The sequence below is a fragment of the Corvus kubaryi genome, unplaced genomic scaffold (genome assembly GCF_017639235.1).
Source record: "Corvus kubaryi isolate FWS band 111438036 unplaced genomic scaffold, C.kubaryi_AGA036_p1.0 37354, whole genome shotgun sequence".
NCBI classification, from domain to species: domain Eukaryota; kingdom Metazoa; phylum Chordata; class Aves; order Passeriformes; family Corvidae; genus Corvus; species Corvus kubaryi.
In genome coordinates this window covers 9,808,803-9,832,688 of record NW_024581116.1, presented here as the reverse complement: position 1 = coordinate 9,832,688, position 23,886 = coordinate 9,808,803, and the positions used below count along the sequence as shown (strand labels likewise).

Sequence of the window (23,886 nt, the reverse complement as noted above, 5' to 3'; positions counted from 1 at the left end):
TTATTCTGACTTGGTGCCTCCCACTGGTTTGTTTTCAAACTAGCACACAGGGTTGATGGGAAATAACAGAAATTTACTGAGGTCAAAAAAAAGTTCAAAGAACAGAGTTTAAGGACCGAAAAGAAAGACCTAAATCAATATCATTTCAAAAGTGAAAAAAATCTTTTCCATAAAAAAAAAAAGCCTTTAAATTGCAAAAAGGATGATATTATTTTATTATAGATTTTTTAAAAAACACTAATATTAGAAAAAAATACATACAATATAGATTATATATGTGTATATGTATTGGTATCAGATAAAAAATTTTTTAAAATATATTTAAATTTTGTATCAAATACAACAAGTTATTAATACTACCATCCAAACTGCTTAGCAATAAAGAGTCTTTATTAAAAAAAATATATTCAGGAAATTATAACTTTCAATGACGGTGGTAGAACAGACATTTGATGTCTATCTCACCTTTCTGATCTTCCAAAGGAGAATCACAGAATATTCGGAGCTGGAAGGGACCCAAGAGGATCATAAAGTTCAACTCTGAAGTGAATGGCCCATACAGGGATCAAACCCACAACTTTGACACCATCCGCACCCTGCTCTAACCAATTATTTGAAGTCTGAGGAAGTCCAGCTACAGCAGGGCCTATCCCACTCCCATTTTGGATACACCAAGCAAAAGGCACTCACTACTTTCAACTCTTCAATTCCATTCTTGAACTGTCAGCTTGTTCCATCCAGGTCAGTGTTTGCCCAGCCATCAATCTTCCAACCAAAAGGGTTAAAACAAAGCATTGCCTAAACCACCAAAATTATCCCCTTAGTATCAATTTATATTTCATTAACCTAAAGAATCAGTGCAAAGTGACCAAGACGGTTGTTTAATGTTTCAAATAATCCGAAATATGCAAATAAGATCCTCATTTTCCTCAAAGTTTAAAATTCTGTAATAAATAATTCCTACATTTTAATGCATTTAATCCAAGAAATGAACTAGCTGTAATAAACTTCCTAAAATGCACCTGATAATTAAAAGTTTCTTGAAAACATGCTATAGTCAACATATTCTAGGCAGGAGGAAAACTCCAATATACAAATCAAGAGAGCTGTCAGACACCTGATTTGGCTTTGGAACAGGCTGCAGTTAAGGCAGATATCCACTAAGTGGCATTAGCAACCCAAACACCTAATTTTGACAAAAAGTGATCATAATACAGCACACTTTACCTCCTACAAACAAATTGATGGAAAACGTTTCCTTTGAATGATTCATTTTATTCAATTTTGTCATAAGCTTTGGCATAATTCCAAACAGCATTAGCAACTTACTTTTCAGATCAAGACATTTATTAGAAATAAAACCATCATGACAAACCTATTAAACAAAGCAACCAAGATATGGGAGCAATATGAGTTTAAAATAAGACACATTAAACTACAACAAGGTATTTTAAAAGTAGCTGGGGTTTCAGAAGTGCTGTAAATCAACAAGTGTAGTATTTCCTGTTGTGAAGTATAAAAGTGTAAAAGTCACACCAGATGTTTACTTTAGATAAAACACTTAAAAAAAAAATAGGTAATTCTAATAATTTAGATATGAGGCTACCTGATTCTAGAGAGTATTAAAGATTACAATAATTGGGAAAGTAAGAAAACTACTACACTTCACTAATTATTTAAGGATTTGTTTTCAAAATATTAATTAAGGGTTAATGACTGTAAGTATAGGGTTTTGACAATTGTTTACTGGAAAAATGCCTTTAGGAACAATATAAATACCAGAGAAAAGTATTAGAACAGAACTCTCATTTTAAAATAGTTTTTCCCTATTCCTATTGTTTGTCCCTGGTCTTTTATCACTATCAAGTTTGTTCATACATAAACAGCTCCTGAAAATAAAGGGAGGTGGAAAAATCAGTATTACTGTATAGAAGATTACAGAAAAATTAAATGAGCAAGTACTTCTGTCTCTCAGCCTCATCAAAACATATATTTTAAGCTTGTGAAATGTCTTATATATGCACTCAAAATTCTCAGCATACTTCAGTGCTACAAGGAGCAAGACATTCCTTTTCTTTTTTTTTAAGTGATTTTTTTCTCCTCGCTGGCCACAGAGGAATTGCATTAGGACATAGTCCTTTTTCCCTACATCCGCCTACGACAAACATTTGCTGCAAGTCAGCGACTCCAAAACCAAATTGTTTACAATTAACTCAAAAAGCCATTAAAAAATTGTTTCTTTGTTCCAGTTGGAAAGAGAGACAGCCAGATGTGTGGCTTGTTGATCCTGCTCTTTTCTGACCTCTGAGTGTAGGAAGAACTGCAGCTGAGGAAGGAAGTCAGCAAGTTGTGCTAATGAAGGTGAACATTGCAAAAAAAGGGCTTACAATCTTTTTCATGGAAGAAAAATATATGTGAAAGAGGTTTTTTTATTAAAAAAGAGATAACAAAAGGCCTTATTTTTTCCTATTGGTGAAAAATTAGAGCCTTTGTTTCAGAAGAAGTGACTGAGTTTCTCTTTTGCTACTTTTGAAAAATTTTACCCTTAATTTCAAAAACTTCATTAAGTTTGAGGTGTCTGTAAATAAGCAGACATCTCATCATTAACACCTGCTGGAAAACCATCCTTCTTTGAAGACATAAAACTCAGGAAAAGCATTTTAATTTTAGGCTCTGAGTCACAGTCTAGCACTACAGACCAAAATCTGGCATAAAGCTGAATTCCAGATTGAGAGTGTACCCAGTTCTTGGGAAAACACATCTGGCCAACAATACAAGGCAACCCCTACAATTACCACAGTACTTTTCTTCACAGTTCTCCCTGAAACACATTTATGCATTTTATCTGTAAAATACCTGGCAATGAATTAGACTAGAGGTCTGTGTTGAAAACTTCATTACATGGTACTCCTCATAACCGTACAGAACACGCCCATACAAGATACTATGTGAGATAAAATCAGTCTCAAAAACTGCACAGCAACAGGCGTGGAAAGTTATCATCTTGTTTATGAACTTTTAATTACTTCCTAAAAAAATGTCTGAAATGCATTCTGAACTTCTATGACCACCGTGCTCCTCATTGTATCAAGATAGCCGAGATGTTAGTAAGTTATCATGGCCTAAGGTAAACTAAGGACACATTTGTGTGTGAAGTACAAATTCACTCCAGAGATTCAGCTTTAGATATTAATTCTGGCACTTAAGCATCAATCTTGAAGCAGTTAGTGAAGCCTACTTTAGGCATCCAACTTAATTGTCTGGACTAGGTTAAATGTTTGATCTTGCTCTCCCTGCATTGCTAACTTCATCTTAACAGTTCACACTACTTTTGGTAGAAAATGATGCCTAATTCTTGTCAAGCAGTTACTATTTTAAGAACATACTTACCATGTGAAGACCTGAATATAATCATCATAGTTTGTCTTCCAACTGTCTGTTATGATATTATTTAACTAAGAAACTTTCCAATGTATTCTTAGAAAACATTGTTTACTCGCTTCCCACCCCATGTGCTGCTGCTCCCAAGGTCATTTAAAAAAGCAAGAGTAATAGATCACCATATACATGTATATACAAAACACTTCTGAAAACAGTTATACAATTATTTAATCTGATAAGAACATTCAAACTCTGGAGAATTAAAGCAATAATACATGTCACACCTTTCAAAAGTTGTAAGGGATATTGGCCATTTAAAAATAGTGTACGAGGTTCAGTCTTTCTCTTTGCACTGACAGAAATTAAAACCTTATCATGTAAAATTCCCAGCACAGCTCAAACAGCTCACAGCTAAGAGCACAAAATATTGCTTCTGCTGCATTAGTATTTAAAATTTATTACTGGCTTGTCACTTTTATATTAAGATTTGATTTTCAGAACCTTTCCTTTTACAAAAAAAATCTTCATATGCTTCTACAGCTTGTATTTTGCCAGTCCGAAAAAAACCCAATATTTAAGATCAGTGAAGTCATATTTAAGGGTTTCATTTTGAAAAAAAAAAAGTCTTAACTGTAAAAGATCTCAAAGAGCAAACAGTGAGGACTTCACAAATATAGCAGGTAAAACAAAATACTAATTTTCTTACCAGGTGTAATTCCTACCAGTTTATTATTTTCTACCAATGAACTTAATAAAAGTGAACCACACTGCAGTCATATTAACTTTCTATGGAATAAATATGAAATAGCCCATAATTTAACAAATCTCTATTCCCTCATTTCACTCCCTTTTTTTTTCTCCTCATTTCCTGTGTCTTCTGATACACCAAGAGTATTATTCATCACTCCTACCATTTTTCCTTTTATTCTTCCTTTTCATTCTATTTGTACTGCCTCCAAGATCTCCCTTCAACTCATCTCACTCCCCCCCAGTGGAGTAGATAAGTCCATGCTGAGCACTCATTTTCGAGTTTCTCTCCTCTCTGGCCCAGAAGGATCATCCTGGGCCATTAATTTTAGTTGAAGTGCTATTATAAAATTTAATAGGTATGTCATATACATAATTCCTATTTCAAATCCCATATGACTGTAACAAAATAGAAGGTTGGAAGCTCTTTTAATGGAGAAAATAAAACCTAAAAATAAAATAAGCAAAATAGCTTTGCTGCTTATGTATACAGTCCTTACAAGTTCACATCAGTCGTTTAAAACAGAGAATAATTTTCTACACTGCAGAAATTGTCAAGCTCTGGCTGCAGCTGTTCATCTTAAGTCTCTCCTGCCACCCCTCCCATCCACTTTGTCCCTTGGACCTGGGTTTGTTCAGCCATCCAGTGAAATGAAACAGGAATATCGCTGTCTGTCAGCTATGCTGGTTCCACATCCTTTGTGACCTTAAAGTGATGAATCTCTACACCTTCCACCTCTGCAGGTGGCTTTATTTCTTTTGAACAAACCTCCACATGACCAGCAAACACCTTTATTTTGACAGACTGCCCTGGGTTCACCTGGGTACTGTGAACCAGCTTCGACAGAAACCCAGTCAGGCTGCTGCCATGTTGGGCTTATTTTCACCTACAACAAATGGAAGTTTTTGCAGGCTTTTGCCCACAGCACCACTTTTTGGATGCCTCTCACAGCAAGCTGAATTAATGACAGCATGCACTGTTACTAAAGCAGGGTTAGCTTAAAGAATCCCTTCCATACCCAGTGGCTTCCATCTCTCTGAGAAACCACTGGATCAAAGCCACCATCTCGCACAGCCTTACTATCCACAATACTTAATATCCACACAACTACTAGTTAAGATACTATTGCCTTTCAGATTTTAGGCTTTGCATGCTGCAAAGCACTCCAGGTCAAATGTCCTGTCTGCTTCACGTTTCCCTGGAGTCCAGGAAGGGCTGGCAAACAGCACTGTTTGGGTCACAACCACCAGAACTGATGTCTGTGACTCTCAGCCGTGCAGCCCCAGTGCAGTGCTGGCCACAACTCAGCTGCATGTGAAGTGTGACAGAGATCTCCCTTCTGGTCCCTATAACCTTTGTAGAAAACATGCGAAGCCAGACTGGCATTTCACTAAGAAGAAGGTAATCTTCAGTGACAAATTTTCTCTTAATTACATCTACAGATCAAAACTTTCTAGTTCATCTCTATCCCCATCTGCTTTCTCCCCAGCTATTAAAGTCTGCAGCTGTTCACAACCCCTTCACAGTCTTCCTCATGTATCAAACCTTTTCTTGGAGCAGAGAGAAATAAGGAGTTCAAAGCCAATAAAACAATTTGTTGCTGCAGGTACTGGCACTGATTCCCTTGCACTGACACCAGTACTTGTGTGAATCTGCAGTGAGCTGATGCAGAGGTCTAAACTGACAGAAAAGTAATCCTCTGGGAAGCCTTTGCAATCCCACAGATTTTCAGCAGCAAATTCCCTAAACCAGCATATCCTGCTGAGTGAAGGTGTTGATGCAAGAGAAGGGGCAGACAGCACTCACCTACCCCTCTAGATGACAATGAGCTAATAGAACAACTATACACCTGATCACAAAATTCAGTCCTGTACGTATACTGACCATACAAGAGTGGCTGCTGTGGTTTCTCTCAGGGAACATAGAAATTTAGGACAAATGAACTATTAGTACTTAAAATCTCAAATAACATTGCACTAATTCAACAAATACATAAGCATTGCACAAAGCAAAGTCCAGCATATTGCCCTCTTTAGCTTTCCCACAATTCAGGTATAAAAGGAAGGGGGTGCTTAACACAAACACTCGGTTATGTCTTACCTAGAAATACAGTGGTTCCAATTCACATTCAAAAATCCAAAGAGGTGATGCTAAACATTCAACGTCCGTCTGTCATGAAAAACATTCAAGATTACACTTGGGATCACTTTGCTCTTCCCTATCTCAATTTTGCAATGCAACTTTCTAGCTTAAAAAAGAAATTTCCATGAGAAATGGAAATTATTCTATTCAAAGTGAAATTTGTAACATCCAAAAATTTTTGTAGTAATACCATTAAAAATGAAGCTGGGCTGAAATGATCAGGTATTCAAACTAGATTTTATTCCATATAATTCTGCTGAACAGATTCAATTTAAATTGGATTTTAGAATAAGCTGTTGCTAAGACTGGTACAGCCAAAGGAAAATAATGTGCACTGGTAATGGTATGCATTATATTAAGAATTAAAAGATATAATAATGAAATCATGGAAATAGGAATTAATTTCCAAAACATTTAGCAATTTAGTATAAAGGCTATATTTATGTAAAACAATATTTATATTGAAAAAAGTCCAGTTAAAGCAGTTCTAAATTCAGAAATTAATTTTCCAATCTTTTGAAACTACTGAAATAAAGAATGTAATTTAAATGCCCAATAGTGGTCATTTCATTTTGCAAGTATTGAGGCAGGGGAGGCCACTAGAAAAACAAGGGGACCGGCTCCTTCATAAGGTTCTATAGGACAGCTATTTTAATGTTACTTTTTCAACTCTCTAAATAAAATAACTTAAGAGAAGTGCAAGCTTGCTCCCAAAATAATAGTGAAGGTAACAAGGAAAATAAATTCCCCACAGAAAAGCTTGGAAGTGAACTTCTGTTTTGACCATAACCTCAATAATGTTAATGTAACTGCACAAACACTCTTCCCAAATATTCAGTTTCACTGTCCTCACGATCTCAGAGGTCAAGCTATCCGGTTCATAAATCAGCTTAATTCAGCTTAATTAAGTTTTGGCTTTGAAAAACACATGGTTGTGTTTCTGGAGCTATATTTATAAACATGTGACTAAAAACTGGGTTTAATCTAATTATGGATTTTTATTCATTTAATTTCCAAATAGTAACCTTGACTGCTGCTTAGAGAGGAATTACCTTTTGAAACTCAGGGGTGGTGCCGGGCAGATTCGTTTTTTTCCTAAAAAGATGTTCCTTACTGCAAATTGTAACAATTCATTATAAAAGATGATTAAATTATATCAAAATGTAACACTAATTTCCCAGTAGAACACCCACACAGGGAACTAATTAGAAATAGCTCCTCTGTGTAAACAAATCTTTGTACCAATTAGTAGCCAGTCAAGTCAGGAAACTCCCTTTCTCTAGGGGAAAAACATTTTTTTTTTAGCATTGCTTTACTTTGCTGCTGGCTGCAAATTCTCTCCAGTTCTGTAGCAATGCATGGTATTTACAACTTATATTTCAGAGAGTTTGATGGGAACTTGGTCAAGATTTGGAAAAAAAAAATGGCAGTAGGAGACCCATAAAAATTACAGAACCAGGACTTCAAAAGGGATGTGAACAAATCCTGCTCTCTGCCTAAGCCAATTCTGTCCCAAGGGTTTACCCAGACCAGAACAATAACAGTGAAATGACTCAAAACAAACAGTGGAGTAAATGAAAAAAGTACATGGGAAGAATTATTCTCAATTGTTGTTCTATAATGAGAAAAGCAAACAAATAAAAACCTCAAGGCGAGAATATTATGCCCAGATAGCATTCTGAAAGCATCAGTGAGGTGCAAGAGTAAAACTGCATAAAGGATGGTATTCAAGGGGGGCTGAGTGTTCATTTATCATTGATGATGTTCAAATCTGCTCAACAGCTGTTCTGTGCAAGCCTGAAAGTACTAGAGTTGACTCTTACCTTGTTGAGGATGATCCAGAGCCTTCCCAATACTTAGACAGAGGCTGCAATCTGTGAATTTTAAAATTTATTTAAAAGGATTGTTATCAATGAAACAGTTTTAATTACTGAGTAAAAATCAGAAAAGTTACTTAAATGCCTTCAATAGAGAATAACTTCCCTTTTTTCAAAAGCAAAGAGCACTCTGCAAGGTGTCTTCTACCGTGCATTACTCCCAGAGCCAAAGGTCAATTAATCTCATACTGCCACACACCAGGGTAGTGAACTACTGTTGCAGGAACACCTCAGGACAGGGAAAGGACTGGCAGCACCTCACAGAACCCAGAAACCCACCCTTTCCCATAGAGAAGTGATGTAGTAAGAGACAACTTCTGACCCTCCAGTGCTACAGGACTGCAAAAACCAGCTCTAAATACCATTGCTTTGTCCCCTTACCTTTTGACCCAACAACAACAAAAATGACAGGTCTGAAAGACTCTCTAATTCCAGCATTGATTACATTTATATAGAAAAACTAAATTTTGGAAATAAAAACCCATCAACTATCAAGGAGAACCTCCTTTTCAGCTGAACTATAAAATTACAAAACTTTTGCAACTTACACAGAATAGCTATCCCTCAGCACAACTTAAGTAGTAACTAGGACTGAATTAGCTTTTTAATCAAATACACACAACATTCTGGAAGTCTGCTTTTTAATCTTTTAAAAAAATTATCTCAGATATCTAAATTTCTTTCAATATAAAACAAAATGAAACACAAAATCAAACGGGATGTAAAAACAATGTCAGTGTAATTCACGGGGTTAATGTGATTAGCAGGTATGAAAGGGGCATTAAAAAGAAGACTACGAACAGATGCCAGGAAGCATTTCTTGTTCGTGAGCAATAACTGCACGGAATGGGCTGCAAGGCAAGTTCACTGAGGTATCACATTTGGATTGAGATGCCATCGAGTGGGAAAGCCGATGCCATGGAAGGGAAGGAGGATAAACTACTCTGAAAAGTTTAGAGTTTCCAGTTTCATATCTTTAAAATATTCCTTTTAAAGTGGAGATAAACATCCCAAGATTGGTATCAAGAGTTTTCCATAGGAAAGCTGAGGGGAATGAAGAGGAACAACAACTTAATGAGTTTAGAAAATAACTAAATATCAAGATACTCCTTACAACACTGTTACATAACCACAGGGTGAAGAAACATATTTATGAGCAACTGCTCCTGTCCTTGGGAGAATTTGTGAGTCAGAAAAAAAGTAAAGTGATCATTTCTTAAACACCAGCCTGATAAAAATGGACTGAAATAAATAAGGCACTCTTTTCTACTTTAGTAGAAACCTTAATGCCGCTGTAAGGGAAGGATATTAACAAGGAGGCATCACATATTAACACAGAAGAGAAAATTCTCTTTTACTACTTTGGCAAGATCCAGCAAGTCAATTTATCCATAGTTAAAATGCATTTATACAATGAAACATGGGAGTCAGTTCAGTTCCCTCAGTGTAGTAGTCTGGGGGACCTGCTGGGAGTAAAGCTTATTATCCACCTAGGGATTTGAGCAGTCGTAGTTCACAACCAATTTGACTTAAGGAAAAACACAGCTGCTATTTTGAAAGTTTCCTGCTGTGTAAGAAATAATTAAGGCTGTACAATCAGTATTCAAGTAAGCATAAATAGCAAAGATGTTAAATTAATTCTATTTGGAAATAAAGAGTTAAGTGAAGCTGCATTACAGAACAGAATACATAATGTTGTAGTTCAAAGGCAAAAGAGAAGAGTTAAATGAGATGAAGTGTGCATCAGAGGTCAAACTCTCAATCCTAAATATGCAACCACAACATTATTTCATGTTTTAAAGTCCTTTACTCAAGAAGTAGAAAGTAAAAGTTCCAAAATGAAGCAATGAATTCTATTCTGATTTAAAATACAAAAAAGGAGCAGCAGCTGAACACACTTATCTATGTATAAACTGAAAAAGCACAGAATCCTTAAAACTTCTACTACCAAGCCAGTACTATTTAAATATTACGCAGAAAAATGCGAGAGATGTCAATGGCAATATAGGTAATTCAGGGCAGCTCATCCTTAGAGCATCCTGACCTGCACTTCCAATTCTCTCCCCACACAACCCTCAAAGCACAAACTGCACCAGGAATTCCCAGCCCAGGGATGGCACTCAGCCTTGTCACTGTCAGTGTGGGGACTGGGAGCTCAGTTTCTGATTGCTGGACCACTTCCAGGTGGAGAAATACATGACAAGGTTACCAAGAAGCCTATGCCATCCCAGCAGCTATTCCTCGTGTCCTGCAGAAGCGAGGTGGTGAGACAGATGGCTGTGCTCTACTGACTAGAGTCAACCCTTGAGCTGTCTGTTGGACCAGACACTGTTAAGTCATTAGGATGCTAATAGCTTTAACACTGCTTAAAGTAAAAAACACCCACACACAAAACTTCACACCCTACAGTTTTTGCTAAATATAAGGTTAGACTTGCACCTCCCTGACAGGAGGCAAACAGACAATTAGAAGAAGAGGGCTGAGACATCTGCTTAAGACAGGGATTCCCCAGGGAAAAGCTAAGGATCATGCCAACTCAGGTTTGCACTAGCATGTTGCTACTGCTCCTTTAGCTAACAGAAGGCAAAGCTTAGGCCAGGGATAAATTTTACTCTACTGCCAGGATATACATCCTCTGGTTGAGGATGTTGTAGATGCCATCTGCTTAACATTCAGTTTATTCATTTTGATTTAAAATGCCAGGCCATAATTCTTCAAATATATTCTTTTTTTTTTTTAAACAAGTGCTTTCAAAATGGCTGATTATATTTGTGTATTCCCTGGGGCTTGTCTTATTAAAAAAATATGAAACTCAATTATTCTATGATTTTAAGTTGCTCTGGCTTATTTTTCCTGCTTTCCAGACAGCTTCTCACTTCCAGGCTTGAAAGAATTTTTCTTCTACCTTCCTAAGCACACAGTGACAATGCTGCCACTGCCTTCCCAAAGAAGCTGCTGAATCCCAGCTTCCTGGAAAGCAGGATCTGTGGCCACATATATGTCAAAAAATAAAACAGACCAGGGCACACAGCCACGTTCTGGGCTTGGAACCAGCAAACATGTCACAGCTTGAAGCCGGACAACTAAAATCCTACTCCTCCATACAGCCTGGCCAGATCCAAACAGCCTTTTGGAAATGGTCCATAGTGTCTCCTAACCCCAGAACTATGCTTGGGCATTATCTGGGAGAGTGTTAGTTGGCATAGAACAAAACTGTGTCATGAGAAGTACTAAAAATGTAACAGTAGAGTTGCATGCCATCTCCACTCCTCATTTAGTTCCTACTATGAACGTGCATCACAAATACAGTACCCAGTTGCTTCTGGAGAACATAATTTTTAGAAGTTAATTCCATAACCAGCCAAATGCATTTCAGAATTAACAAGTCACCCTCACCTAGGTGGTTGTTGCTTTCAGATCAGGGGAACAGAACCACATAAACATAAGAGCTGAGCATTTGTGTTTCCACAGGTGTCATAGGCAACACAAGTGAAAATTTGCACTCTCTAGGTTTTGGAGCTTTTTAATGTGTTCAGATGGACTGAACATGAGCATCTGATTTCTTAATTTCGGCAAGCCTGGATTGCTGCCAGTAGAACATTGGCCCTGACTGTCAGTTGGTATGAAGTGGGCATAGCTCTATCAACTGCATCCCAATGCACAGCTGAGACTCTGCTTCTCCAAGCTTCACCCACATCGTGGTGATAGGCAAGGAAGAAATTCATCTTACAAGATCAATGCTTACAAGCATTTTAAGAACAAATCTTTTTTTCGATAATTCACAAAGTTATGTATGTCTTCACAAATTTGTTTCTTTTGTCGAAGTCAGAAATCAAATTAATTACTTAAAAAAACTTCATGCAAACCTGAATTGTAAGCACTTGCCCTTATTTTTCTCAAAAAGGAACACAATCAAGAAGTTCTTGTAAACACCAGAGAGGCACATAAAACCTTCCAAAGGAAAACACAACTAATGTGGTGCAAATCTGGATGTAAATATTGTACTTGGCCAGAATTACTGTGTGTAAAACTTTGTATAGATGTGATTATGCAGTGTCATAGGGGACTGAAAAATCATCCTGACAGTACAAAAACATACAACCCTTTCACAACTGCTGACCTACAGATCATCATCTTCAGTGCCAACTCCTTACCTTGGAGTCTTAAGTGCAATGGTATTGTATTTCAGGTTTCCATGGCAAGGTTTTGGTAGTGGGGAGGGCAGTGAGGGGGAACAGGACAGAATGACACAACTTGCCACTGGCTAAGGACAAGCCCATCAGTGATGGTGGCAGCACCTCTGGGATGACTGAGTTAAGAAGGGGGGGAAAAAAACTGCTGCAGAACAGCAGCCAAAGAGAGAAGTGAGAGCATGAAAGCAACAGCCCTGCAGACCCAAGGTGAGTGCCAGAGGGGCAGGAGGTGCTCCAGGCACTTGAGCAGAGATCCATCAGCAGCCCCTGGTGCAGCCCACGGTGAGGCAGCTGTGCCCCTGCAGCCCATGGAGGCACACGGCAGAGCAGAGATCCACCTGCAGCCCATGGAGGCACACCCCCGAGCTGGTGGATGTCTGAAGGAGACTGTGACTCTGTGGGAAGCCCCTGCTGGAGCAGGCTCCTGGCAGGACCTGTGGCCTATGGAGAGAGGAGCCCACACTGCAGCAAGCTGTTCCTGAAGGACTGCATCTTGAGGGAGGGATCACATTGGAGCATTTCATGAACTGCAGGCCATGGGAAGCACTCATGTTAGGAAAGTTCATGAAGGACTGTCTCCTGTGCGAGGGACCCCATGCTGGAGAAGAAGAAGAATGTGAGGAGGAAGGAGTGGCAGAGGTGGGCTGAACTGACTGCAACCTACATTATCTGTCCCCCTGTGTTGCTTGAGGGAAAGAAGTAGAGAATTTGACAGTGAAGTTGAGTACAGGAAGAAGAGTAGGGTGGGGAGAAGGTGTTTTAAGATTTGTATTTATTTCTCATTATCCTACTCTGATATGATTGGTAGTAAGTTAAACTAATTTCCCCAAGTGAAGTCTGTTTTGCCCATGACAGTCACTGATGAGGGATCTCTCTCTGCCCTTATCTCAGCCCACAAGCTTTTCATTATGTTTTCTCTTCCCTGCCCAGCTGAGGAGGGCAGTGACAGGGCAGCTTTGGTGGGCACCTGCCATCCAACCAGGGTCAACCCACCTCAGTATTGACAAAACTGCTTATTACTCTGTAAAACCTTGAGCACCCATTTATAACTGTTGGGATAGCAGCTGCCAATCTGGTCCAGTGGGTCCATCTAATAATCCACCTAATAACCATCTGCTCCAACCTAATAGTCCCAGATGAACTCCTACACTCTGACTTACCAGTGAATACTTTAATTGTAGTGTCTTGAACTACAGGTACAATTTCAGTCTTCCAAAGAGATGAAAAGATGACAAATGTATCTCAACAGTGACATCAACACAACTAAAGACCATTACTCCAATAAACCATAAAACCATCAGATGTTTCAAGAAAAACAACCAAAAGTCTAAAACACAACAAAAACCCACCCACATATGTGAAGTAAAAAATTTATTAAATCCCAGTGATGATAACACTGCAGGCATGAGACAGACATCTGTTTTTCAAAGATCTTGGCCTACACCCTAGTTCTGATGTAAAAAATCCCCAAAAACAACAGCTAGAGAGAAAAAAAGAAAAAATTACTTTAGATCCATAATTAGTATGGTCCTTTTGCTCTGTTCCCAGGACACCTACTAGAAAACGGTGATGCTAGGAAATATAGGAAATGACTGTTCATTACTAAGATCTTAATTTTCTCCAGCTCCCTTTGGACTCCTTGACAAAATGCTTCAATTCATATGAAAGTACATGTTTGGGTTGAAGATCTCCATTTTTCATAGCTGTCAAAGAAAAAAGTCTGGTTTGCACAGACACATCTATTTTGCTGTGATTTCTAAAACATCTTGTGTTGGAGTGAGCAAGAAGAGAGACATCTGATTTATATGCCCCATGTCAAATCGCTTCACAGCATCAGTAAATAAAGGGAACGTGCAAGGCTGACTAAATCCAAGCTGATCAATACTGTGAAATATTGACTCAGAGATGGCTTTGAACACACACACACACACAGGACTTTAGCTGGCAGCATGGTTGGACTTGACCATCCTGGTGCTTGCTCTGCACTCTGATGTAGAATCAGGAGCCCATCAAACACCACCTAGTGACCCATGCCAGAAACTGGGTGGAACTCTTTAAAGTTGCTAATTGCCTAAAACTGTAACCCTCGTCAGTGAGAGGGCTATGCTTTTTGTCAGAATATGTCAAAGGAACTCTTGCTTTATTGTACACTGAGAGTCACTGTGAGACTGCAGAGTAAGAGAGCTCAAACGTTTTGTGAAAAGGCACAGAGGTGTCCAGATTTGATCTCTGAGCAAGTCTTCAGAGTATCACCCAATTAGCCTGTTTTCTGGAAAAACTGGAGATGAAGATTTTAACAGTGCAAAATTAAGCAATGAATTCAGGCATGCCTACCTACAGCCACTGGCACGAGATGGGAGAATACCACATACAGTCATTCCTTAACAACCAGCAGGAAAGTGTCTGCAGGTTTGAAGGATAGCCTAATCCCTAAGAACTGAAGTTATCTCCTTTCCAAACTCATTTATATCCCTTCCCTTCAGAATCTCTCATCCATGCAGAAAAAAAAAAAAAAGGAAAAAAAAGTTATTATAAGAATGAAATGTTTGATTTCAATGTCACTTAAAGGAAATACTACCACATACTTTGCTCGTAATACCACATTAAACACAGAAAGCTGAATGTTTTGTACCATGTACAAGAAACAAAGCTACCTGAATAATTTCCCCCCCGCGTGCCCCCCTCCCTCTGGCCCCAACCTCATCTTGTGATTCTCTCTAAAGCGAGGCATATGGCAGCACTTTTCTCCTTTTATGGGCAAAAAAAAAAGGAGAAAGGAAGTCAGCAGCTGAGCAGGACTGCACTGCCACATGAATTAAGCAGCCCAGAGTTGTGCTGCTCCTCTTGCATCCCTACCTCAGTGCTTTATGGATAGGTACTCTCAGAGAGGGACACTATGAATCAGCTTCCACTTAATGCATATATAATTACATGTCACTGAGTGTTTCACGCTGAACCCGTCACCACAGCATGCATTAGAAACCAAAGGATAGAAGGCATGTAATATATTTGCATTTGCTTATCTACCATCTCCTTCCTTTGTCTGAATGTCCTGTCAATAGCAGGAAAACCTCTTCTTTGGGAAACAGCTGTAGTGATAGTATGACACTGAGCAGCAATAAAATTATAGTACTTTCTGCTGCAAGAATTTACATGTGTCCCACACTGCCCCAGTGACTACCACCCACATCCACCTCAATCCTTTTTCTCAGCAGCTCTACAAGATGGAAGCTGGGAAAGTTATTAGTAATCCAGTTTAGCAAATCTGTTGCTTTTTTTAAGAGAGAGAACTGTGGAAATTTCATTAGCTTAATGTTAGGGAAAGGTAAATAACATACAAAATTCCCTATGTATCAAGAATAAAAGCCTTATTGTTATTTTATCAATGGAAAGAAAGGAATCATTGTTTCTGCCTCAATAACTGATACTAAACAATATGAGGACTCACATCCATAAACAGCTATAGTATTGAGAAATTATAAAGAAACACACCTCCTCTCCATGCACAGGTGATGGGATCAAGAATTTGTAAGTACTCTCATGTCCCACCCAAGCATAGGCAGCAGCATCCATCAGCCAGAGCACCACAGTGTGCACATGGCCACAGGCAGGACACCTGCTGTGAGTCTGGGAACACACCTGTCAGCCTTACAGGTATCATCCCTGAGTCAGAGCCACCCTGCTTTCCTCCAGCTCTTTATGGGCCCTCATTCTGAGTTTTATTTGACTATTACAACTTAATTTGACTACTAGAACTTAAACTTTGACTACTTTGTTTGGAAATGATGCTGAAAACAACTGAATTCAATTACATGAGCTATGTTTGCTGGGTCACAGCCCACACTTCAAAGTTAAAATGTAGATAAGCATTTCCAGGGTCAGAGGCCCTGTCCTCAAAACTTTTTTTTTTTTTTTTTTGGTTTTTTTTAGGAAGGAAGCAGTCTCCCTGGTTATCAGATTGTTATCAGGTCAGATCAGATGGCCAAAACAGCAGAGTTCAGTAAGGAGTTTAAAATTATCCCATCATTTTTTGAAGTCTAGCATTGCTATTACACAAAACATGGAACTTGTTAAATATATGTATATAAGCATATTTCTTACTGTTAAAGATTAACCATATACTCCTTAGAAGATTTGAAGTGTTACCACAGTTTATTTAATTCCCTATTGAAAATGTTGTTTCTTTATAAACATGGACTATTTCTTTTAAAAGTAGTATTTTAAACCTGTAGGTGTCCCTTTGCCTTATGAATAACTTAGAAGACGCTGAATAACAGCAACCGCCAAAGTACAAACACTTTATTACAATTGTGGTGACTCAGACTGTCAGGATTTGGCAGCCCACAGTGCTCCTCAGCAGCAGAACAAAAGGGGATTTTTTTTGGCAGTTTTACTTTTAGTTCAGTAAAGGACAACATGATACTGTCTGTGCCTTAATGAATCAAAACCTCTGTAAAACAAAGGCGTAAGTATTCAGACCCCAATCATTTTCTGTCTCACAGTATAAAAACGGACAAACATATTACCTGTACGTGTAGGACCTCTAATATGTGTGCTCTGTCCTTGTCTTTCAGGGAAAAAAATAAAATTAATAAAAGCAGTAAGATTATCTAGTTATGGAAATACACATCAGTTCTACAGGCAACACAGTCCCAAAATACTTCAAGATCAGGAAGTATTTTCTGTTTTCCTGTCGAATACAAGAGATGCTGATAAAAAATTCTAAATGGATTTCACCTTCACTAACTAAAAACATGAACCCCACAGACCTAAGCATTGCACTATAGTAACACAATCTCTTGTATTCAGAGCATAAAACACATTTTGAGGGAGACTCATTTCCCAACACCCCCATCACAATCTCATCTGGAACAGCAAAACTGTCCCCGCAGTAATTGGTGTTACAGAGCCCTGCTGCAGCACAGCCTTGTGAGAGGGTGAGGGAAGTGCTCCAGTCAGTCCTACAGGGCTTTTATGAGTTAATAATAAAAACATAGGGAAAACGGTTACAAAATATCAGAACCCATTTCCTCTGCCACCATCAATTATTAGGGAGAGGACTTATTCCCAGAAGCTTCTAAAGATGCCAATATCCATCATGAAATCTGTATCTGAAGAAGTCGCCAACTGCCTACAGATGATCCTTGAAGCAAAACACTGCAATTACAGAGCAATACAGCACAGGGAGTCAGACTGTGTGTATGTGGGTGGGACAAAGTGTAACAGACAAAATTAGACTGTTCCTGGAAATACAACATAACAAATTTAACAGTCTAGCCTTCTCAAATATGAAGAGATCTCACAACTCTGAGAAATGTTATAGAATTTTCCCCTTGCCATTGTTTCCCTCCCCAGTTTCCACAGCACTATAGCAATCCCCTCTGAAAAATTAGGACCAACAGATCACCCACACCACATAAATACTGCTGTATGTCTCCTAGGGAGGCTATTTAAACACAATTCTGGAACCAATTTACTGGAGATAGAATCATATGGATCAGTTATCAGAGAAAATTTTCCTTCTTCCTCAGTCAGTTCTGCTCTGTAAGTGGCACTACCACTCAGCATTTCGATACCAGCTAAAATCAGTAATGAATTTTTGCCCCACAGCTCCACACCATTATTAACATGCACGAGAGAAAACAGAAGATGAACTTTCTCCCCTCTTCCCAGAAAGCCATTAACTCAAGCTAACCTTCCAGATTTTATCTGGGGCAGCTGCAAAATGAAAATTATAATTATCAAGCTAGATATTAAAAACACAAAAAGCAGGTTTGCTTTGAAATATCTTTGAAAAACATTAAAATAACCCCTCCCTCCCACTTCTCAGTATAACCACATTCAGCTTAAGCAACAATAGTCGTAGGACTCTACTGGGCTCAGTTCAGCTGCAGAGGCAAATAGTACTGAGCTGTTTTAAAATATCCTAGTAGGTACTCCAGGACGTGGGCCTATGCAGGACATGGGTTTTCCAGCCTCCTTGCATCTGCTAACCAAGTATAGATGCAACAGACGTTGCAAAGCATCTCATCAAAGAAAAAACATTTACACTGGACAACTGAATCAAACCAGACTCAAATTGTGTCCTAAACCCAAAAGACCTTCTCTGGAAGTCCTTAGTCTTGCTGAATTCTGGCCTTCATCTCTTCAAAATCTATACTCATCATAGATTTACTAATCCATATGAGTCTAGAAGCCCAAATTGGACTCACAGGAGAATTTTGAGCATGGCTGCAACATATTTGGGTATATAAGGGAAAGTAAGATAACTCGGATAGCAAGCAGGAAGCCATCTAACCTAACAGGTAAGAAAGTTGTGAAGGCTGTACCTTAAACTGATGTCACCTATTCCTGGAAGCTGAAGAGGTACCTATGTTATTAAAAAGGGTTGTAAAACCCTCAGGCCTCTCTAGAAGCAAGATACAAAGTCATTCCTTTCACAAGCTCCCAAGGAAAGGAGTCATGCAATTTTGAAGTTTCGGATGAGAGGGCAGGAGCATGCCCTTAAGCACCACCGAGCTATCTAAAAGCATCAGGAAACCAACCACAGAGGAAGTAGAAGTGGGTGGTAGGCTCTTTTCAGGTTGAGAGACTGGCTCCCAACCACATCTCTGCACACCAGGGTAGTGCCCTAAACCACAGGCTATTGTCTGTCCTAAGACTATTCCTGCTGAAGTTATGAAATGGAAAAATATTTACTGGATGAAAGAATGAAACACCTATAGAAACCAGGTTTCTCTCACCTGAATGCTTTAATCACAGGGCAGGAGTCACTCTCCCTCTGGCCTAATTACTGTTTTGTTCTGGGTATTTTTCCAAAGGTTGCAGGTTAAATAAAGGACAGTTTATGACACACTGTTTCACTCTCTCAGGAAGAGGGTGATGTGAGCTCAAGGTACTTAAAGCTGAAAAGGACAGAGAATAAAGTGTCACACAATGAATATGGGATGCAACTAATGCACCATAAAACATGAAGAGAGATTAACATCATTGCAAATGCTTCTACTCAAGTTTGAGTAAATAGCTTACACTTATTTCTTAGCAAAACAAGCTTTTCTAATCCTGAGGGAACATTCCCATCTCTGGATGCCAAAGGCAGTGAGGCAGGAAAGAGATTCCACTCTCCAGAACAGCCTCGGTGGTAACAGCTATGGATGGATGCAAAATGGAAGCTCTGTGCATCTCATTTTCTTCACAGTAAAAATTGTAGAAAAGTGTGCTTTCAGACACGGGTTTTAGGACCATCAACCTCAGCTTTGAGGCATCTAATTGTAAAATAGGCCACTCAAATAATTTATGAATTCAGGCAGTAACACAGCAGAGAGAAGGATTTCCCCCCTGCCCAAATCCCATAAATTATATATAAGAAAGCTTCTAACAACTATTTAAATTTTAAGTTAAACCTTTGTGTATCAGAGAGATACAGGACAGTACAGAATGACTTTTATCTAAAATAAGTCTACACATTCCCTTAAAACACCAAACCACCTCCACGGTGTTATTATATTGTGTGAACTTACACTCTGCCATCCCGAGCTCACCACAGAAAAATGGGATGAAACTCAAGATTCCAGTATGCTCCATGCCATATTCTAGACATGACAACTCCCATGCTGTATGGATGCTATGGATACTCTTCACCAGGCCTGAGGAACACGTGTTCATGAATCACATTTATTAACCCAAGACTTGAACCAAACCAGACTAGCACTTATGACAGGCACACATAACACCACAACCTGCACTGCTACTGGAACCTTCAAAATTTACTTTTCATACACTATAAACATCATCAATTCCTTACACAGATTTACTCAAAGATAATCCTGGGACTTACGCATTAGCTTCACCTTTTGCGCTGCTGATCATCCAAACCATGTTGTTAAAAGTCTACCTGTCCACGATGAAAAGCACTACAGAAGTACTGTAGTGGACAGGAGGGGAAAAAAAAAAGGTAATATACATAAAGAAGTCCCTCAGAGCACTGGTTTTCTAGTCTATTGACAAGTTTATAAATTAGACAAGAGTAGTTTAGTTGTTAGCATGCAAAAGTAACCATTCCTGAGTTAAGGTAAGGCTGACTGATGTTTAACTAAATCTCATGGTTGGTATCCTCATGATGGCATCATTTCTTAACATTTTAAACCCACAATACTAAATACTAAATTACTGCTACCACTTTAAATCAAGAACTTGTATTGAGCAGTATGTAAAGACAGAAAATTAGGCACATTTTTCATTTTAACTGGAAGTGAGAATTGAAATTTTATGTAAGTAGAAGAATAGTAAATTCTTGGTACTTCATAAGAATTAGGACCTGTACAACTCAAATCAGTCACATTGCGCTCATTATTCACACGAGTGCAGAGCAGCATCTATTACAATTTTAATTTAAACAACAAAATTCAAATTTATGACTGCATTTTTTTGCAGCTCTCAAACTGCCCCATATATTAAATATTTTAATTCATGCCTCTCAAACTGTTTTCTCTGATTTAGTGTTACTGTTTTGCATTCCTAGATAACATGAGTAGAAAGCACTGCTAAAAGAATGATTGATAATATTGAAATGGATCCAAATACATACTGAATTCAGTACAGAGGAAACACTAAGAGGTTTGGCTGCTTCAAATTAACATATATTGTTAGCATCCATACACCGCTATCCACTGATGTTATAGGTCCCAGTAACATACTCAGTTTGTCCCAACGGGATTTTAAAAGGAGACTTAATGATGTCTGGATCATATATAGGGTTTGGATATAGAATAGTATTTTTCTAGTTTGTATAAAATGTGAACTGAATGATTAAGTTCGTGTGCTATTGCATGTAATATGCATCCATTGCTAAAGAATGCCAGTAATTCCACAAAAATAGTTTACAGTTTCTCAAAAAACTCTAATTAGAATGGCATTTGGAAGTAGATAAAAATATGACAGAGGTCTTACTCATAGTATTTGTATACCTACAAAATATTATGTCTGTCCAAGTATAGGAATTTTTATTCATCTAAATAACATCTAGTATTTTTGACAGACATTTTAAGCTCATTTTGTATATCACATAACCTGGAAATCTGCAACATATTGCACATGCAAATCCTCAATGTCTTTGTAAGGCTGCCATACTGCTGAGGACAAGATATTTCAGCCTGACAAAACAGCGTCAAAAATGATGTCATGAGGACAAGCTAAGCACACTAACAATGAATTATCTTCTCACCACTGTAAAATTCACTAATAGGCTCACTGTCATGGCAAAATGACATCTGACGACAGTGACTATGCAGTAGTATCCAAGATGATCACCATTTTTCCTTTCTTACTTAATCAAGGAGGTTTTATTCTAATTACTGACACACATTGTCTTTTTAATCGCTTGTGGTTTGTTTATTTTCAGTTTTTAATAAAGAGCATAAGTTCACGGGGCAATAAACAAAGCATCACTGCAAAAGCAGCAGCAGAGGAGGGTACTGGAAAAGTACACAGCAGAATACAATAAAATATTGCAGAGTCTTTGAGAAACCGTATAAGTAACTCAGAAAGCCTTGCTTATACTTGCCATCGTCTACATCAAGTGAAACTTTAAAGACCAGCGGTTAAACAATACTACAGCAGTTCAAATTGAAGAATTTTATTCTTAGTTGCTACCTTATGCTTTTTATAAAGTTAAGTCAAACCTTTCATGATGTTCCCATAATCTGTAATTTCATTTCATTAAAACATATTTTTAAAGTCTACTGTAGGAAGTAGTAGGACTTTATCACTAGTTTTTAATTTGGGCCTTGTGAGCTGGGGGAGCGGGGGTATTACAGGAGAGTAGAAAGCAGATTTAAACACAAGAAATTACAAGGTTTATTTTTTAAAATTACTTTTAAAAAGTACATTGCTGATGTAACAGTCTTCCTTACATTTCATAGAAATACGAAAGTTACCGTAACAGAGAAAAGGGAAGTATCAGCTCAGTTCTTCCCTGTGTAACAGGAGTTGGGGTATTTTTGTAGAGCTGTGCTGAGCATGTGAAAATCTTTGCCCACAAGGCAACCTCATGTCACGACAGCATTTCATTCCAAATCTCCCCACCTAAGAGTTCACTGCCAAAGCAATTTTCATTTTTTTCTGGCCTTGCAGATGATCAAAACAGAAGGAGTAAAGCAAACACATCTGTCCCACTTAACCTACCCTTTCCCCAAACACATATAAACTGCCTTTAGAACTGGTAACAAAAACAGATAGTCTGTATGGCAATTAGAGACTAGGAACAGGCTGGAAACCAACTCACATCATCACCCTCGGCAAGTTATTAGCAGCACCACTGAAAGCCTGTGCAGTTAAGTGACTCGCTGTGTTGCCAGTGAATTATGGAGCATTCGATTTTGCACAGTGGCGTAATGTATTACTGAGACCTTAGCAGAACAAACCCCAGATTGAAAAAAAAGTAAAAGTAAACGGTCTTGGAATCAAATTAGGAGAAAAATAATAATAGGAAGAATAGATGCGACCGAGCTATCTGTTCACTGTAACAGCTCCCAAAATGGACAGCGATTCAAACGAGATGAATGCAGCATTACAGAACCTGTCTTTCATCTCCTGTCTAGATACATCCCTCTGGAAGCACCACGCTTATGGCACCCCGCATCCAGCAACCACCAGCAGCTGGAACAGAAAGTTTTCGGTACAATCAAAGTTTGACGCTTAATCTCCCTTTGCCCCGCACCGCACTCAGTCCAGCCAGGCACAGCGACGCGCTGTCCGACCGACAGCCCGGGCCAGCGCGGAGCTCCGCCAGGCTCCCCCAGGCCCTGCCGCGGGCACAGCCGGCTCCCGCACCCGCGCTGCTCGTCCCTGCGGCCGCGGCGGCTCCGGCATCCACCGCCCGGCAGCAAAAACCCGGAGGCGCCTACCCGGGAGAGCCAGTGGCCGGGGAAGCGTCTCCCCGGCTGGGCGAGGCCAACCGGGAGCCTCCGCTCGGGCTCGCACCGCACCCGATGCCTCTCCGAGCGGGGCTGGGGGCGAATCCGGCCCCCCGGCGCTCACGGCCCCGGGGCCGCTGGCAGCGCTCCGGGGCCGGCGCTTCCCAGGCAACAGTTGGCTGTGTCCCTCCGGGTCCCCCCGCCACCGCCCGCAGCCCCCGCGGTGCGAGGGGCAGGGGCACCGCGGGGAGGGTGACCCGGGGCCGGAGAGCGGGCACAAAGGCGGCTGCGGAGGTTCAGGGGGCGAGGGGAGCGGAGAAACTCCGGGGCTGCAGCGCGCCGTCCCCGCCCCGCCGCGATGCGGGGGCGCCGAGAGAAGGAGCGGCAGAGGTGGCTCAGCCCCCACCCCGTGCAGCCCCCGGGCGGGCGGCAGCCCCCGTTTCCGCCGTGCCTCCCCGCTCTTACCTGGGCCGCCCGTCGCCGCTGGCCGCCGCAGGTACCCTCGTCCATCCCCCGCCGCTGCCTCCGAGTCAGCCGCCGGCGCTGCGGCGCGGCCCAGCCCGCCCGGCCCAGCGCGACGCTGGCAGACCCGCCCCGCCCCGCGGTGGCTGCGTGCAGCTCCCGCCGGCGGC

General features: G+C 39.8%; 1 protein-coding gene across 6 annotated transcripts in view; it reads right to left on the bottom strand.

The window, feature by feature from the left end:
• The window catches only part of CYRIA (CYFIP related Rac1 interactor A), a 54,767-nt gene extending 30,938 nt beyond the window's left edge, over positions 1–23,829 (bottom strand). For 3 of the 6 annotated variants that reach the window (XM_042032942.1, XM_042032937.1, XM_042032944.1), the window contains exons 1-3: positions 23,720–23,829; positions 8,095–8,145; positions 6,230–6,298 (exon numbers count right to left, since the gene is read on the bottom strand). The gene's annotated coding sequence lies outside the window, so the exon portion shown is untranslated. Of the gene's footprint in view, positions 1–6,229; positions 6,299–7,323; positions 7,365–8,094; positions 8,146–19,084; positions 19,247–23,719 lie in introns of those variants that run through there. The other 3 variants (XM_042032938.1, XM_042032939.1, XM_042032941.1) reach the window with 3 other exon arrangements.
• Positions 23,830–23,886: the final 57 nt, after the last annotated feature.